This window comes from Felis catus, chromosome X (genome assembly GCF_018350175.1).
Source record: "Felis catus isolate Fca126 chromosome X, F.catus_Fca126_mat1.0, whole genome shotgun sequence".
In the NCBI taxonomy this organism is placed as follows: Eukaryota; Metazoa; Chordata; class Mammalia; order Carnivora; family Felidae; genus Felis; species Felis catus.
In genome coordinates, this window is record NC_058386.1 from 100,554,741 (window position 1) to 100,573,683 (window position 18,943).

General features: G+C 45.4%; 1 protein-coding gene and 1 long non-coding RNA gene across 8 annotated transcripts in view; one reads left to right on the forward strand and one right to left on the reverse strand.

The window, feature by feature from the left end:
• Positions 1-18,943, forward strand: part of GRIA3 (glutamate ionotropic receptor AMPA type subunit 3) — a 266,792-nt gene that overhangs the window by 84,196 nt on the left and 163,653 nt on the right. The window lies entirely within an intron of this gene.
• The window catches only part of LOC111558763, a 93,811-nt gene continuing 88,176 nt past the window's right edge, over positions 13,309-18,943 (reverse strand). The window contains exon 4 of the long non-coding RNA XR_002739902.2: positions 13,309-13,768. This is a non-coding gene — a long non-coding RNA (uncharacterized LOC111558763). The remainder of the gene's footprint in view (positions 13,769-18,943) is intronic.

Genomic DNA, 18,943 nt, shown 5'->3' on the forward strand with positions numbered 1-18,943 from the left:
CGAAACTCCGACCTGTTTCCGGAGCCTCATCTCCTCCCACTGCTTACCCGCTAGTGCTCTATACTCGCGCCATCTGGAGTGTGCTCCGTTCAGTGTGCCACCTGTGCTGTACCTTGAGTGTTTTGCCTCCATGCCTTTGCATATACTGTCCCGACTTTCTGGCACTTAGCCCCTTCGCCCCACTCCCCCACCCTCACATACTCGCGTGCACACACACACACTTTCTGCTAAATGACATGTCCTTCAAAGCTCTTCTCAAATATTCACTTCCCCAAGCCTAGGTGTCCACCACTGCCTGCCCTGTGTCCCCGAGCACTTTGTATATGCCTCCAGCATAGATCTGATCGTACTATAGTATTATTATTATTATTATTATTATCTGTTTATGTGTTTATTGTTCTCAAACGACTGTGAACTCATTGGAGACTGTAGTCTTACTCATCTCTGCCAGCACTGTGCTAAATGCTGAGTACAATATAGTACCCAGATGGTGATTATTATTTGCACATTGAACAAATGAATGAGCGAATGACAGAACCTTCCTAAACACAAAACAGGAGATTTGAGGGGCCCTGAGGAGCCAGGGAAGGAGGATTTCGGTGGATTGTATCCTCGGGTCATACATTAGATATCGCCCATCTACCTCTTATATATTGGGTTAACCCTGACTTTGAATCCTTCTGTGACCCAACCTCTTCACAGAAGATATCACCTTCCTTTAAAAAAAATGTTTCTCTAAATGGTATCACCTCCCTGGTCCAACCAACTCGGAAGCAGAATAAATATTTTAATGCCAGGAACTTTCGTTCTAGGTCTCCGGCTAGAGGACAACCTTACAGTGCTGGTCCCTGAGTCTCAGCCAATACAGAGTCATTAACATTTGAGGAATCTTAAGAGCTAATGTATAGACACTGTACTGTTTTATACCAATCAATGGTATTTAGAGATCCACATGAATTTTCTAAAGACAAGAGTAGCATGATATCAATTTCCACAGCTCTTACTGAAAGGGTAAATAAAGCAAATTATTTCAAAATGTCCGTGTAGGCAATGTGACAAGGATGAGAAGTGACCCGAGAGCCAATGCAGTCACTTCTCAGTTATCCATACAAGATGAAGGGAGCCAAGCACAGATAAGCCAAAGGGCATTTCTGTCACATGAATTAGTGCCTTTTTATAACAGATTTTCCTTCTTGTTTCTATACTACTTAGGCTTGGCTGAGCATGGGAATAAAGGGAGGTACCCAGGGAAAGGGATCTTTAAAGATGTCCTTTCAATTATAAATTCCCCCAAAGACAGGAAGCACCCTTTTGAGGAACCAGCAAGAAAAGGATACAAAATAGTTGTATGGACAGATAGAAGAGGATGAGGGGGACACAGAAGAAAAGAGAGGGAGGGATCCTGAATCCAGGGAGTAAAGCGGCGATGTCAAGGCCCCCAAAACAAACTTTGCGGATCTTACAATGACCAGGCCTGTTCCTGAAACCGTAATGACCGACAGGCATAAATCAGGAACAAAGACAATCAACAATAAACGTCATAAGTTCGGTGATTTTTGCTAAAGAGATTTGATGTGAGGCTTTATATTGCTCAAGAAATTCAGGGGTACCTGGGTGGCTCAGTTGGTTAAGTGTCATACTTCAGCTCAGGTCATGATCTCACGGCTCATGGGTTCAAGCCCCGTGTTGGGCTCAGTGCTGACAGTTCAGAGCCTGAAGCCTGCTTTGGATTCTGTGTCTCCCTCTCTCTCTGACCCTCCCCTGCTCGGTCCCCTCTCTCTTTCTCTCTCTCATAAATAAACATTAAAAAAAAATTTTAAGGAATTCATAAGGATTGCATCAGCTATAAAATTTACAGGTTTCAATAAGCAAACTACAGAATTATTACATAGAACATTCTATACTCTGAGAAGCTGAGAAAAAGTCTTTAAAGATTAGTCAGGGGGCACCCGGGTGCCTCAGTCAGTTAAGCTTCTGACTCTTGATTTTGGCTCAGGTCATGATCTCATGGTTTGTGAGATCGAGCCCCATGTCGGGCTCTGTGCTGATAGTGTAGAGCCTGCTTGGGATTCTCTCCCACTCTCTCTCTGCCCCCCCACTTGCACACATTCCCTCTCTCTCTCTCTCTCAAAATAAATAAGCAACAAAAGAAAGATTAGTCAGGTCTCTTCCTCTCTTGGGAAGCTCTTGGTAGAGGTGTATTCCTCCTGAAAATCCTGGAGAAGGAATAACTGGTTTCCATTTGGCACAGTATGGCAGGAAGCCATACAATATTATTTGCCCAAACTAGTCATTGTCTTTCATTTTTTGACTCTCTTCAATCATATAAGTGTATTATGGCTTGTCAACAATGTGCTAACTTTCAAGAGTAAGCGCTAGGACTTATCAAAGGGATTTTTGTTATCCTGCCACTTTTATCCACCTAGCACAGTGCTGGATGGTAGCATAAAAAACAAAAACAAAAACAGAAACAAAACCTTAGATGTCAAGCTGGAAAGGTCTTTAAAGTTCCTAAGTCTGAGGTTTCAGGTTCTGAAAAATGGATTGGCCCCATATTTTGTCAAGTTGGTAAGTCTCCTAATCTGTAATTCTACTTAAAATGTGGGATTCCAAAAATGTAAAGGCTAGCCACAGATTTATCATATTAAGCCTTTTCTACTCTGTCTCAATGCTTTTATCTACATAATGGCAGTAATATACTTTGCACCCTATCTCGCAGGAATAAAGAGGAATGGCATAATGACGTAAGCTAAAATCAATGCTGAATACGACTGCGCAGTTGCGTAAAGCTCAAAGAACTGCTGTGTAGATAAGTGGTTAAGATGCAAGAAGGCAGGCTCATCCTCTGTGCCCATGGAGTTACAGAGCTCCCCATGAGGCTCTACCCACCGGAACTGAAAGAGCACGCACCTGTCCACATTCCACATGTACTCACCCACCCAGAGGATCCAGCCAGTTCTCTCCTGTCTTCACATCGATTAGCAAGTCAACATGTCACCGTCACCAGGAATAGTCCACAAATGCTAATCAGCCCTGGGGCTCCCATAATCTATTCCCTGGGGCCATACCATGGCTAGCAAGAATGGCCACAGTCTCTAGGCTCTGGGTTGCCTGTTTCCTCAACCTTAAAGTGAGATCAGAATTGTACCTAAATCAGAAGACTGTTGAGCAGATCACATCCACGGAAGGCACCTAGAACAGTTCCTGGCGCCTAGTTAGCATTCTGTCGGTGTTAGCATCGTTATTACCTCTTACAAGGGTCACAGGAAAGGAGAGATGACTGAGACACAGAACAAAGACCCTCAGCTGACCTATCTGGTCTCTTCTGTACCTTTGCGGCGACCCTGCTCACCTCTCCAATGTGCTAATTTTGGTTCTCCTCTATCAGAATCAGAACCTGTTCCTAGGAAAGGAGCTGGGAGGCTTATTTACATTACATGGAGGTAGAAATGACTGATGCACAGCTGCGCACAGATATCTCATGTTGTAGGCGAATGCAGAAAGCCTCGGGCCAGAGGAAGGAAGCCTTGTAATACTGGTGATGGAGGAGGGGGGTCATTGGTTTCTGCAGTCCTAACTTCATAGCCAGCCCTCCGTCTGTCCCACATACTGCTGAGGATAGGCCCATTGCTGAAGACAAGGGAAGGACTGCACGCGCTGGACCAGCGCTTGTTGGTGGTTTTACCGGGCGCATGTTCTGGAGAATAAGAAAACAGAACATAGCATTCTCTTCATTCACAAGCAAATAGAAATGCCTAAAGGCAACTTAAGCTGAACAGACAACCTCTTTGGAAAATCTTGAAGCCAGTGGCTCCACCAAAAATATATCCATATTTTCATTGTTTAATAAGCTGACAGAAAGTGGAGCATATGTCTTCTCTGACACATTTTAGGCTCTCTTGGATTCATAGTATGCATACGGAATCCTAGAATCGCGAAGCAAAACTCAGTTTATGGTCTTACGTTTGTTTGGCTTAAGCTGGCAACTGTTCGGAAAGAGAGGAATGATCAGGTCTTTTTGCAGGTTCCCTTCCAGTCTCCCTCACCTGTAGGCCCATTCCCTGCAGCCATGGCCATGGGACTGGATGGACCCCATCCTTTGCGTGCCTCACCCACCAGGAGGGGCATGAAAAGAAAGTGAACAACAGAGAGCACAGGGGGAGTCTCTGGTCATTTGGCGAGAGATGGTGGGAAGGATTCTTTCTATGACCTTAGAGATGAACAGATAAGATACAACAAGTACCCTCACTGACAGTCTTTACAGATCTAAAGTCCACATCCCCCCGAACCCCAGCTTCCTCATCACTTCATCTCCATCAAGCAGATGTTGGAGATTCCATGGTACCGTGGCCATATCTTCTGAACACCGTCTGACAACGTGTTTTCTTTTCTTTCTGGTTTATCCAAGGCGGGCCTGAGGATTTCAGTCCCGCCCCCTAACATCAATCAGCTGTGTGACCCCGGGCAGAAACCTCTGTAAGCATCCATAAAGTGGCAATGGTTATAGTACCCACCTAATTGGACTGTTAACAAACCTAAATGAGATATGGTGAAAAGTACTTAGTGGAGTGTCTGGTAAACAGAAATGCACTCAAAAGATGATGGGGATTGTTACTTAGGGTAATGATCGAAATGCCTTTGCAAACACATCGACATGAAACCTCATTTAGTTACTAACTTCAGGAATCACATTATTAGAAAAGGACAAAGACACATGAAATTTGGTCTGCCCCAGAAAATCCTAGATGTCTTATCACTGTATCAGTCGGTACTGCTTCCCCGTCAGTTTAACAGGGCATCTTGGAAGAAGGGAGAGAGAGAAAGGAGGCAACCTTCTCGCTGACCTCATAATTCCTCGTCGCTACTGATAAGCTATTTAGAGCTCGGCAAATCTGATTTCTCTCCTGGCCCCAATCCTTTGCACTCTTTGAATGTTCCAACTTGAAATTAGAGAAATATCTCCAGAAACGTCTTGTGTGTGTGAGCTCGCCTAATAGGTTATTGAGAGATTGAAATTATTGCTTAACTGGAAGAGCAGTCATTTTTATGAATATTGTTCACAAGAAAACCTACCATTTTACCCTTCTAAGCACGTTTCCCATGTGTTTTGCCATCATTCCCACGCTGTGAGGAGGGCAGTGAAGGTTCATCATTGCCAGTTTACCGATGGGAAAAAAAAAATCTACGTTCTCACGAAAGGGAAGTGACTTGTCCAAGGTCACACAGGTGATGAGCCGTGAAAACAGGACCCAAGTCCAAGCGTCCTTACACCCAGTCCCACAATCCTTTCCATTCCACCAGCCTGCTGCACGAGTTTAGGTCAAAAGATCCTTTCCTTACTGACAAGGATGGGCTCCGGCTTTGTGGGGGATGTGAGGGGGCTAATGAGTAATTCGTCCCTCAGACCAATACCCTCCCTTGAGCGAGCATTCGAAGTGCCAGGTTCTGCACGAAGCCCTCTAACTGCAACATCCACTTTCAACTGCACAGCTGTTTCACAGGGAGGTCCTGGCTCGATCCTCAGTTTACAGATAAGGAAGTAGAGCTAAGTGATTTGCTCGACGCCACACTCCTACGTGAGCGCGGAAGCTAGTACTGGATGCCCTGTTTCCGAACTCCCCGTCAAGTGTGCTTTCTGCTACTCCACACTGACAGGAACTTCCAGCTCTCTTCTTAACGAGGAAAGGATGTTATTTTTAAAGATGCTTTAGGGCAAAAAGATAAGCCAGTCCTCTCTCAATTCCTCATGCTGATAGAGAAGGACCGAAAGCAGGCAAATCATGCCTAATCCCAAAGCCCTGACTGCACAGCTGTGACAGGACAGTTAGGGACACAGACTCCAGCAGGGAACGCAGGGTAGGGGTCCATCTCCTCTTCCCTGCTCGGGCCCTGGGCTCCAGCCACAAATAGTTCTCAGCGAAACAGAAGGGTGAAGTAGGAGTGCTTCGGTCTGTTGCTCCCTTCCCCTCCGAGGGGGGCTTAGGGCCCTGCTCTTGTTCTAGTCTGTCCCCGTCCCTCATCTCTCATCACGATCACCCTCGTTCTCCTGTCCCTACAACTCTGCCGGATGCCGTGAACCAGGTCCAAGTTGGCTGGGGAGGACAAGTGCTACACACATCAGTGACATTTGTTTTTTTATTTTTTAATGTTTATTTACTTTTGAGGGGGGGGAGGGAGCAGGAGCAGGGGAGGGGCAGAGACAGAGAGGGAGACACAGAATCTGAAACAGGCTCCAGGCTCTGAGGCACAGAGCACGACGTGGGGCTCGAACTCACAAACCGTGAGATCACCTGAGCTGAAGTCGGACGCTCAACCGACTGAGCCACCCAGGCGCCCCGACATCTGCTTTTTAAGAAGTGCCTTGTAGGGGCGCCTGGGTGGCTCAATCGGTTGAGCGTCCGACTTCAGCTCAGGTCATGATCTCACATGCTCCAGCCCAACATCGGGCTCTCTGCTGTCAGCACAAAGCCTGCTTCAGATCCTCTGTCTCCCTCACCCTGCCCCTCCACCCCCCTCAAAAATAAATAAATATTAAAAAAAGAAAAGAAAAGAAAAGAAGTGGCTTCTGGGGCGCCTGGGTGGCTCAGTCGGATAAATGTCCGACTCTTGATTTCAGCTCAGGTCACGATCTCACAGTTTCGTGGGATCCAGCCCCAGGTCGGGCTCTGTGCCGACAGCACGGAGCCTGCTTGGGATTCTCTCTCTCCCTCTATCTCTGGCCCTCCCCCGCCCGCTGTCTTGCTCGCTCTCAAAAATAAATAAATAAACTAAAAAAAAAAAAAAAAAAAAAAAAAAGAAGTGCCTCCAGGCCTTTACCTTCCGAGCACCTGAACTGGGGGATGGAGAGCCAGCTCTGCGCACAGCCCTCTCCCCTCTCCCGTCCCAGCGCGAGGTGGAGCAGCCAGTTAGGGGGGTAGGTATGGGTTACTACGGCTAACGAACGAACTCGCTTTAATTGGAGCTTGACCAGCTTCATTTTCTGGCTTCCAGAAATTTTTCCCTGAGGATACAGATGAGTGCAAATCACCCTAAAGACAGGAAAGGTGAAGTTCCACGTGCACATTTACACCAGGAAGGGGAAAAATCAGTTCATTATTTCAAGACCTCTTGAGATGCTGTAAATACACAGTCAACACAGAACAAAGATCCCTTTTTCCCCCCCTTACATTATTTATGTGCCATCTAAAAATTACATGCCCGTTCTCTTTCCAGCGCTGAGAGAGAGAAACATGCATATTCATGATCTGATAAATATTTAAGTGGGATTTATTTAAATGAGAGAGTCCATTTACAAACATTCCCTGGCTCTGAGATTTTATCCTGGGCACACAGAGGGAGGATAATTTCCTCTGGTAGATTCAAAACCTCCGCTGGCCACCTGCCCCCCTAAACTTGGAGCTCTTCCTTGAGAACTGGTGAATGCCACCCGCATTATTTCAAGGGAGTCTTCTGTGCCTCCTCCCTCCAGGCCTGCCTTCCTGCTCTGAGCTCATGCCATAGGATCAGTCGTTGGCAAAATGCTGGAGCTGGCAGTTTATTTGGGAGCCGGGGGGGGGCGGGCACAGCTTTCCTCGCCTAGGCACTCCCTCCTGCCCACACTAGCCCCACAGCAGCTACCGCCACTGATGCCCCTGACCTTCCTAAGGTCCACCTCTCCCGCTGAGGGAGGACAGTTCTGCCATATACCAAGTAACCAGGACTGTGCTCCCCTTCCCAAGAGAACATGCATTTTAATACTAAAGGATTTTGTCAGCACTTATTTTCAAAGCATGTATACGTACAGGGTTTTCTGTGCTCCTCAGAACAATCCTACAAGACTCTCAAGGCAAGAATCCTTAGTTTTAGACATAAGAAATAAGAGAGAGGACATCCTGCTTGCCCAACCCAAGTCCCACAGCCAGTGAGTTGCAGAGTTAGGACTCAAACTCAGGTCTGACTCGTAGCTCCGGGACTTTTTCATTACATACAGCTGCCTCTCATCTAGGAGGCTACTGGAGAGAAAGAAATGGCAACCCGAAGGGAAGGCTAATAATGACCTATCAGGCACGGAGGCTGTAGCGGGGGAAGGATTTGGGGATGCCTGGGACTGTACTCAACACCTCCTCAGTCCTATCGCATTAATGACTTTCTGCGTGTGCGGTTACCTCTCGGTGCTTCGGCACCATGCTGGCTCTGGTCCCAGCCCCCCATCTTCCTCGCTCCCAAGTTATATTCACCTGTTTTGTGTCTCACTTTATCGAAACTTCGGGAGATGATCAGTGAAGTCAGCTGTAGAACTCATCTGGGCTAGGAAGTAAATACTGGTTAATGGCTTCTGGTTAATGCCAGGAGCTTCTAATGCCTTACGTGAAGGACACTGTGGATGGCAAAGGTTTCAAGCAGTAAGCCGGGCCAGCAAGGGCAATATCCTTGTGCAAATGAACTTCATAGTTCTCTAACTCACACTACTTAAGTGACCTAATTTACGGTTGCCAGATAAAATACAGGATGTCCAAGTAAATTTGATTTTCAGATGAATAACAGTTTTTTTTTTAGTATAAGTATGTCCCCAATATTGCATTGGATGTACTTACACCAACAATTTTACATTGTTTCTTCTAAATTCAAATCTCCTGGGCTTTTTTTTTTTAAGATTTTTCATGCGCTTGTGTGGGGGGAGGGGCAGAGAGAGAGAATCCCAAGCAGGTTGCACACTCAGTGCTGAGCTTCACGAGAGGTTCGATCCCACAACCCTGGGATGACAACCTAAGCCAAAATCAAGAGTGGAACGTTGAACCAACTGAGCCACCCAGGCACCCCTTCCTGGGTTTTTATTTGCTGTGTCTGTCAACCCCAGCTTACCTGTAAGACCTGGCCTGCTGAGAATTCCCATCACAGCAGTGCAACTGGGCATTTGCTTGCTTGTGACACTTGGTTGTGACTGATTGTATAGCACCTGACACTGTGCCGGAGGGGTGAGAGGTGGTGAGGAAGGAAGAGTGGCTGTGGGAGAAGGACACATGTAGCACCCAGCCCAGCATGAGAGTGGTCTTAGTCACGTGTGCATGACCTAAAAGTAATGGCACCTGGCCTTCTTAGAAAATATAGCTAGTGCTATTTGCCTCTCGCCCCCAGCTCCTCCCCTCGCAGCCATCTGCTATGCTATTCTCCCTTTTGAAAAAGGAGCCACTTTCGAGGTGCCTGGGTGGCCCTGTCGGTAAAGCGTCGGACTGCGGTTCAGGTCATGATCGCAAGGTCCGTGGGTTCGAGCCTGCATGGGGCTCTACACTGACAGCCTGGAGCCGGCTTCCAATCCTGTGTGTGTGTTTGTGCGTCTCTGCCCCAGCCTGCTCTTGCCCTGACTCTCTCTCAAAAATAAACATTAGAAAAAAAATTTTTTAAGAAAAAGGAACAAGTTTCCGCACACGCCAAGCCTTGTATTTTCTGAGGGTGATCTGGGCCTCCGCAGGCATGTTGTGAGCAAACAGCAAGGCGGGCTGGAGGGGCGTGGTCAGGCTGTTGCACTGACCGGGCTGCCCAAATGTAATCAAAGGCCAGGCGCAGACCCCAGGGGCACCAGTGGGGAGAGTTCCATGGCCAAAAATATTAGGGTAGTGAAGTAGAGAATGTTTACAAGCCTAATTAGCAATTTGCACAACCGCAGTGTTAAAAATTCTGCTAGTGTCAGGCAGCTTCGTGGACTGACTATGGAAGCCGAGCCGGACCCAAGATGGGGGTGGGGGGAGAGCTAGTATCTTGCTAGTTGGCCAAGTCCAGTGGCTAAGGCGCCTAGTGAGAAGTTCAGCCTGAGAAAGGGACCAAATGAGAGGACGAACACTGGATGGACTCATTTCCCGGACAACAATAGAAGCTAAGGAATGTACTCTCTGGAAGTTAAGTTTTTGAGCAGTAATAATAATGACGTAACAGTGATGAAAATAATAAAAGCAAACCTTTAAAGCATACTTTTCCCCAAACACACACACTGAGTGTGTTGAGCAAAGAAAGCTAGTCTAAAATTTTTCATTTTAGAGATGAAAAGACAAAGGCCCAGAGAGGGGAAGTGACTTACTTAAGGTCACACAGCAGGTCAGCAGCTGTCTCCTCACACCCAATCCACTGCTGCCTCCGCTATCCAAGGATGCTTTTCTGGAAGATTCTAAACCAGTTCAGTTTTTCTCCTCTACATTCTTTTTTTTTTTTTTCTCCTGACCCATTTAGTTTAGTTGCACTTTGCTTTTACTGAGGTAAGAACACTTAACACGGGATCTACCCTCTTAAAAAATTTGAAGTGCACAATACAGTATTGTTAACTACAGGCACAGTGTTGGACAGCAGGTCTCTAGAACTTACTCGTATAACTTCATACCTTTGAACAGCAACTTCCCGTGTCCCCTTCTCTCCAGCCCCGGCAACCACCCTTCTCTGTTTCTGTGAGTTTGACTCTTTTCATCTCTTATATAAAGTGGGATCACACAGTTTTCGTTCTTCTGAGACTGGCTAATCTCACTTGGTGCAATGTCCTACAGGTTCATCCATGCTGTCACATATGGCAGAATTTCCTTGTTTGTCAAGGCTGAATACTATTCCATTTTAAGAACGTAACACATTTTGTTTATCCATTCGTCTGTTAATGGACATTTCGGTTGTTTCCATATCTTGGCTATTGTGAATAATGCTGCAGGAACATGGGCGTGCAGCTCTCTCTTCAAGATCCTGCCTTCAATTTGTCTGGATATATACCCACAAGTGGGATTGCCAAGTCATGTGGTAGTTCCATTTTTAATTTCTTGAACCTCTGTTCTGTTTTCCATAACATCTGTCTGTACCATTTTGAATTTCTACCAACAGTGTATTGCTCCACATCCTCAAGAGCAATTATCTTTTGGGTTTTTCCATTGTTGTTGTTGTTGTTGTTGTTGTTTTTAAATAATAAGCATCCTCAAGTTATGAGCTGATACCTCATTGTGGTGTAGATTTGCATTTTCCTGAGGATTAGTGATAGTGAGCATCTTTTCATCTACCTGTCGGGCATTTGTATATTCTTTGGAGAAATATCTATTCAAGTCCTCTGCCCATTTTTTAATCGAGTTATTTGGTTGCTTAATTATTGAGTTGCAGGAGTTCCTTGTATATGTTGGATATTGGCCTCTTATCGGATATATGGTTTGCAAATATTTTTTCCCCTTCTGTAGATTGTCTTCTCAATCTGTGGATTGTTTCCTTTGCTGTATAGAAGCTTTTGTAGTTGGATGTAGTCCCACTTACCTATTTTTTACTTGTGATTTTGGTGTCATATCCAAGACATCATTGCTTAGGATTTACAGACTCGGTGTAATCCCTATCCATCCCTATTTTTTTCAGAAATAGAAAATACTCCTAAAATTCATATGGAACTACAAAGGACTCCAGATAGTCAAAGCAATCTTGAGCAAGAAGAACAAAGCTGGAGGCATCACACTTCCTGATTTCAAAACATATTACAAAGCTATAGTCAGTAAAACCAGTATGGTACTGGCATAAAAACAAACATATCAACCAACAGAACAGAATAAAGAGCCCAGAAACGAACTCACGCATATGTAGTCAACTGATCTTTGCCAAGGGTGCCAAGAACACACAATGGGGAAAGGAGAGTTTCTTCAACAAATGATGTTGAGACAACTAGATATCCACGTGCAAAAGACTCAAATTGGATCCTTATCTTATACCATACATATAAATCAACTCCAAATGGATTAAAGATTTAAACAGAATGGGCGCCTAGGTGGCTCTGTTGGTTAAGTGTCCGATTCTTGATTTTGGCTCAGGTCATGATATCAGGGTTCATGAGATCAAGCCCCACATCGGGCTCTGTGCTAATGGTGCAGAGCTCACTTGGGATTCTCTCTCTCCCTCTTTCTCTGCCACTCCCCAGCTCTCTCTGTCTCTCAAAATAAATAAATAAACATAAGAAAAAGATTTAAACATAAGATCCCAAACTGTGAAACTCCTAGAAGAAAACATAAAGAAAAAGCTTCACGACATTGGTCTAAGCAATGATTTCTCCTCTACATTCTTGCTCTTCTAGTGCATTTTTTTTTTACTTCCAGAACCTTCTGGTTCCATGCTTTTGAAGTTCACTTGGAAAACATTCACTCTGTTCCCTTTCCCCACCACCTATTCCTCTACCTTAGGATCACTTTTCTATCCACGCCACAAACTCACATAGCTAGGTGATGATTTTCTGAATGTTACATTCTTTAATTGTCAGAGATACTTCTGGTTAGGTAGGTTAAGTGTCCGACTTCGGCTCAGGTCATGATCTCACGGTTGGTGAGTTCGAGCCCTGCGTTGGGCTCTCTGGTGTCAGCGCAGCGCCCGCTTTAGATCCTCTGTCTCCCTCTCCCTCTGCCTTTCTCTCTCAAAAATAGATAAACATTTTAAAAAGATTTTTAAAAATAAATATAACTTAAAATGAAATGAAATTTAACATGCAGTTCCTCAGCCCCATCAGGCACTTTTCAAGTGCTCAAAAGCCACATGCAGGCAGTGGCTACCATATTGAACAGCACAAGTCAAGAACATGTCCCTCACTGCAGAAAGTTCTGTTGGACAGCACTTCTCTAGAGACTAAACTTTGAACTCCTCAGCCCGGAATTTCAAGTGTTCTTCCATCTGGCTCCTACCAACTTTTTAGCACAAAGGCCGAAATTGAGGAGGAAGAAATGAGGCTGGAGAAGGGAGCAGGGGCCTGAGGACGAAGGGCCTGCGGTACCACACTACGGAAGGGAGATCTCGCCCTGTAGAACATGGTGGGTTTCTTCCTGAGAAGGGACAGAGCCAGTGCAGGTTGAGACGTGAATCAAACTCACCTCTCTCAGGAAGTCTGAGTGAACGACCAGAGAGGTCTGAAGATCATGCCCCCCTGATGACTGGCCGCTCCCCTCAGTGACAGGAAGGGTTCCAATGCTTACAAAACAGAGAAAGTTCTCACATTCAAAATGGAGTGAAGGACCTGTGCTCAAATCACAGCTCCGCTACTTAATTAGCTGTGTCATATTGGGCACTGCCACTTAACATCATCGAGCATCTGTTTGCCTCTCTGTAAACAGAGCCCGTGATACCTACTCTCCAGACACGTGTGACAATCAAGTAAGATAACGAGGACAGTGAGCTGATGGTCTGGAGTAGGACCTGGACTTCAAACTCCCCCCTTGTGTGATTGTAGGGAGTAGCTAGGGTTGAAAATCGTTAAACTACATGCCCTCTGAGGTCCCTTCCAGCTTCGAGGTTCAAGCCCACAGGAAGAAAGATCAGAAGTCAGTTTGGACAAAATACTTACCTGGGTCCCCACAGCAGGCTGCGGGCCTCGAGCAGTCAGTGCGGCAGCCATCGCGGACAGCCCGGAGTTGCACATTGAGCAGCCTCCTTGGTGAGAGAGCAGGGCTGGTGTTGGCTTCTTGGCAGAGTCCCTCTCCACCAAGTGACAGACGCACCCAGACCCTCCGGCCCGGGACTGTAATACCGTGTGTTTTCATTGTCATTATAGAGTCATTAACCGGTCATTCTAGAGTGGCAATGGATTTAGAGTTTGGATGTCGGTTCAAAGGCTTCTCCTATCACATAAAATTGCTTTATTTTAAGGAAATAGAAGTTTCAAAGCAGCGGGCAGGGGAGGTGGGGGGGATGGGTGAAACACATGAAGGGGATTAAGAGTCCGCTCATCCTGACGGGCACTGAGTGATGTATGGAATTGTCGGCTCGCCACATTGTACACCCGAAGCGAATATAACGCCGTATGGTAACTCTACGGGAATAAAAAGAAAAACTTCATCAAAAAGGTACTTTTTAGAGCAGAAAAAATATATAACACTGTACATTAACTATACTGGAATTCAAATTAAAAAAGGAAACAGCAGGCAGATGGGAGTGCAGAGGGATGCAAGGTGAAGAGGGCTGAGAAGAGCTGGCAGAGGGAGAGGGAGATGGGAGGGAAGATTCTAACTAATGCAGAGAGCATCCTGTTGTGCCCCAGTAGAATAGCAGAGCAAAGGCTCATTTCCCAGCACTTCAATGCTCCAAAGACCTCTCTGTTAGCCAGCCCTTCTGCACATCAACAGAACACATGGAAGCTTGCCGTTTCACCTCGTAGCTCAGGAACCCTTCAAGGCCTTGAAGCACCTCCTTAAATTACCAGAGAAAGATAAAACTGATGCTCAACCTGATGCGATATTATTAATTATATTTTGCTTTATATTCACTCATTGAAAATCAGAAATCCCTAAAGGGTGACGAGGCAAGTACTTTATTAAGCCAGAATATTTGATGAATCGAGGCACCCCATTCCCGATGACATAAAACAAAATGGGCAGGACGGTGCGTGTTTGTAGGTCCATCCAACCAGAGGAAAAGAATCAAATAGAGATCGGTAGCTCTCACTTCACAAATGAGTGTCGTAGTTCCAAAAAGGGCTTCCGGGGCAAACCAGTCATCAGTATGTCAATTATCAATCACAGCCATACTCCTGAGTCAATCTTGAAAAGACACCCCAAGGTTTTGGACACCAAGCCCAAATACAGATGCTTCTTCTTTCCGTTATATTCTCACCTGATTTCTTGTTCAACTGTTGCCCATAAACAGTACAGAAAACGTTTCATCTTTGTGGTGCTTTAGGGTTGGGCTATCGGACCAGTTCTATGGCAGAAAGCCAAATTAAATAACTCACTTTTTTATTATTACCAATAAGGAAGCTGAGGATTAATCAAAATTCGCAGGGAATGGACTCTTCTAATTAACAGAATCTTCTGATAAATTGTTGAGCTAAAATTAGAAGAATATTGAGATGACCCATTTAGTTTGGTCTATTTTGGGCAAATTTTCTAAAATGTCTGGTTTCGTGTCCCTGCCTTAAAAGTACCATTGAATCTTTGGTGTTTGAGGCTCATGCAGGGCTTTGGGGTTTTCAATCAGGCGTTGTTGATGTCCAGGGGGAGAAATGAAGATACATAAAGCAACAACATAGATTGAACTCGGGACACAACTTTGGTGGCATCCCCAGTTTTAGAGGCCTCTGTCTCTTACATCAAAGGCATAGGGAGAGGTCAATGCTGTGACAATACTTTCAACTTGTCCATACATTTTGATGTCTAGATCTTATTTGATCCTTATTGTACTCTTGGGAGGCAGATTCCTCACTTTCTAAACTGAGGCCTGCAGATGCTAAGGGCTTGCCTAAGGCTGAGATCATACCAGGCATCTGCAGTCTCAGTCTCGTGTCCTTTCAGGAGAAAGCCCACTGCGATACCCATGGTGATTCTAATTTCCCTATATTTGTGCTCACTTCCTCCCAAGCAGGCCACACGGACTCAGCTAATCCCACCGCAGTTAGAGAAACATCTGAGTGTGTGCCCAACTTTTGTAGCTCTCAGAATAGCTTAGGTGAAAGTCATGGCTAATGTAATAGCTGCTGCCATGATAATAGTGTCCTTAAACACCCCAGTTGAGAGCTATTTATTTTGCATAATATGATCTTGGCATACTAAATGCTCATTTGCATCCTTGTGTTGAGGACACTTTCCTTGTCTGTGGCATCACTGTCTGGGGGGATGAATTTTTTTCAGAAAGGTTTTGGTGTTTCCAAAGATACACTGCTGGACTTCTGAGTGGCCAGAGAATGCTAATGTTGGAAAGAAAAGGAGAATGTGTGATCTGAGATTTCTTGCATGTCTTGTAAGGAATAAAAATAAATCATCACCTTTGATCTTTATAGTAATCTTACGAAGTTGGTAGAGCAGGTGTCATGGTCCCATTTTGCAGAAGTGGTCCTGAAGTTCAGCTTGGTTGCTATGGTAACCTAAACCTGGCTACACAAATCTTTCCCCTGTGGTGCTTATCAAAGCTCACTTTTCATCAGAATGCCCCAGAAGTTTGTTACAAATACAGCTTTCCCAGTTCCATCCCAGACTTACTGAATGAGAGTTTCCAGGATATATATTTCCAGGATATATATATATATACTGTATGTGTATATTATATATTATCACATATAGTATATAGTATATTATATATTACTATATGTATATAATATACATATATATAATATATATGCCTGTCCTATCAACCTCATGAGATTATTAAGATCAGCTGATATCATTTTAATTTTGTTACCGAAAATGAAGGGATTAAGATACTACAGAATGGCAGCTGCCTAGAGCAACAATCTCGTGATCACACACTGGTGATCAGCACCATACCCCACTTTAGAGGTGGGGTAGCAGTGGGGACATACAAGATGCAAGAGACTCAGACTCTTGCCTTCGGGAGTTTAGAAGGTAGTTTGTTGCTAAGTCAATGAATTCTTAATTTCTAGCATGCATCAGAATCATCTGAAGGGCTTTTTTAAACACGAATTCCTGGGCCCCAGCCCCAGAGTTTCAGCCTCAATAGGTCGAGAGGCAGAAGCCAAGAATCTGCATTTTTAACTAGCTCCCAGGTGATGTTGATGCTGCTGGTCCCAGGGCCACGCGTTTTAGAACCACTAGCCTAGTCGTCATGTTAAATTTCATGGCAGTCTCAGGGTTTAAAAGAGATATTTCAGGGGTGCCTGGGTGGCTCAGTTAAGTGGCCACCTTTGGCTCAAGTCATGATGTCATGGTTCCTGGGTTCGAGTCCCACAGCCAGCTCTGCACTGATGGCACGGGTCCTGCTTTGGATCCTCTGTCTCCCTCCCTGCGCGCACGCACGCACGCGCGCTCTCTCTCTCTCTCTCTCTTAAAAATAAATATTGAAAAATAAATAAAAGAGATATTCTGGAATATATGTGTCAAAGAAAATTAAAACAAAAGAAGACAAAATTACCTGTCGTGTTCTATTGCCTTTTCAGTGTCCTTCTCTTTCCCTGTCCCTGACCACACACTGTTTTGCATCCTGGCACCTCAGTCGCAGAAAGAAATCTTTCTGACCTCTGAAAAACAATGCCATTTGCCTACCACAAATGCACTGGCTAGCACCATTTCTAATGGAAACATTTGCTTCCTTCATGCCCTGCTTTCTTTAGAAATAGAAGAGCCCCCTGCTTTGGAGTCTAGAAGGAAGCAGCAGAGGGACGGGAAGGTCTCTTCCCCCCTGCATCAGGCAGTGCTTCTCAAAGTCTGACCCCCAGATGAACAACAGTAGCAGAATCACCTGGGGGTATTTATTAACAATGAAAATGAGGGCCGCCTGGGTGGCTCGGTCAGTTAAGCACCTGACTTCAGCTCAGGGCATGATCTTGTGGTTTCTGAGTTCGAGCCCCACTTCAGGCTCTCTACTGTCAGCACAGAGCCCGCTTCAGATCCTCTGTCCCCTTCTCTTTCCGCCCCTCTCCCGTTTGTGCTGTCTCTCTCAAAATAAATGAATAAATTAAAAAAAAGAAAGAAAGAAAATGATGGGACTCACTGTAGACCTAGTGGATCAGAATTTCCAGAAGTGAGACAGAAAAGTGGGTGCATCAGGTACTTACGTGCTTCAGGTTATTGGTGTTTCTGGTACACGCTAAAATGGGAGAACTCCTAGAAAAAGGATTTACTGAATGTAAGGTTTAGCCAGGGACCCTAAGGGAAGTCTCATTTGTCTTAACGGACCACCACTTCCCCTTTCCTGGACCTACATGTTCCACAGGAAACCTCATGACACTAAGAGAGACACTAGGCTCCTCCCTCCTTCCCCCTTCCACATGACCCGCCCCCACAAACAGTATGAATCCATTGCCTAGAACATCTCTCAGGTTGCTTAAAGCACACACACCTAAGTCCCTGACAAATTCCACCCAGTGAAAAACAGATTTGGTTTTTTTAAGATGCTTTTATTTTATTTTATGTTTATACCTTCTCTCTCTTTAAATTTTTATCTCCCCTGCTTCTTTATGACACATTCTGGAGATGTTTCAAAGCTATTTATATTCCATACTGACTTTAGTCTTTTTAATGTTCTGAGAAATGCCATAGCTTATATTGGAATGATGCACTAAGATACAAGAGAGAAGGCGGGCGGGGGGGGGGGGGGAACTGGTGAGGAGAATAACTGAGAGCAGCATTGATTAGAAAGATAGTCAGACATAAGGGCAGGAAGTCTCCTTCCACGGCACTGAAATACTGTCAGTTCATTACCTGGCACGCTCCTCTTCCTATCTTTCAAGAGTGGGGAAGACTCTAGAAGTTTGAGGATGAAATGCAATCCTTTCACTGTAAGTCTGCCAGTGTTTTTGCTTTGGGGTTCATTGTTGAGTTAGAACAAGTATATAGTTTATGTCTCCTGGCTAGTCACTGTATAACTTTTGTTTATTTTCATCATGGGCAGTACAATTCCACATGCGGTGGATTAACTAATGAAGGTCAGAAAACACCACGGGGGCGTACGTTGCTAGAACACAGAGACATAGAACCAAATAAGCGAGCCTTCTGGCCTTCTGTGGGGGAGGGGGTGCCCACCACGTGCAATTCATCAATGCTCAGCTTTAATGAGCTTCTAAATTCTGTTTCTCTTGCTCCCTCTCTTCAAGGATGTGTGTGTGTAAGAGAGGCTATGCCTGAAAACAGCGTGCTCGCGGGGCGCCTGGGTGGCTCAGTCAGTTGGGCATCCGAGTCTTTTTTTTTATCTTTATTATTTTTGAGAGAGAGACAGAGTGTAAGTGGCGGAGGGGCATAGCGAGAGAGGGAGACACGGAATCTGAAGCAGGCTCCAGGCTCTGAGCTGTCAGCACAGAGCCCGATGCGGGGCTCGAACTCGTGAACTGCAAGATCGTGACCTGAGCCGAAGTCAGGTGTTTGACTGAGCCACCCAGGCGCCCTGTGGTCATCCGACTCTTGATTTCAGCTCAGGTCATGATCTCGCGGTTCGTGGGATCGAGCCCCGCGTCGGGCTCTGCTCGGACTGTGCGGAAACTGCCTGGGATTCTCTCTCTCCCTGTGTCTCTGCCCCTACCCCACGCATGCGCATGCACTCT